The 267-nt window shown below is 27.0% G+C and overlaps 1 protein-coding gene across 1 annotated transcript in view; it reads right to left on the bottom strand.

Annotated features, from left to right (window-relative positions):
- LOC119592824 (rootletin-like) overlaps positions 1-267 on the bottom strand; it is a 148,678-nt gene that overhangs the window by 90,701 nt on the left and 57,710 nt on the right. The gene's annotated exons all lie outside the window — the stretch shown is intronic.

Below are 267 nucleotides of genomic sequence, written 5' to 3'. Positions count from 1 at the left end.
CATATGTGTCCAGGATTTGCAATACATAAATCTTTCCTTCTTCCTTCTTCGATAATGAATGAATCCTTCTTTTAGCGTCATTAAAAAAGCTTTTATATAAACAATTTAGTCATATCATCTATACACTGATTATAAAACACTAAAATTAAGCAAATTTTGAAATATATATATAAAAAATATACACTAAAAGGTGTCCTGAAATGAAGTTGATCTAATATCATATACGCTGTACTCTCGTCATATCTGTACATTCTGAACATGAATATA

The sequence above is a fragment of the Penaeus monodon genome, chromosome 31 (assembly GCF_015228065.2).
Source record: "Penaeus monodon isolate SGIC_2016 chromosome 31, NSTDA_Pmon_1, whole genome shotgun sequence".
Taxonomy (NCBI): Eukaryota; Metazoa; Arthropoda; class Malacostraca; order Decapoda; family Penaeidae; genus Penaeus; species Penaeus monodon.
Note: the sequence above shows the minus strand (reverse complement) of the source record. Positions and strands in the feature narration are given on the sequence as shown.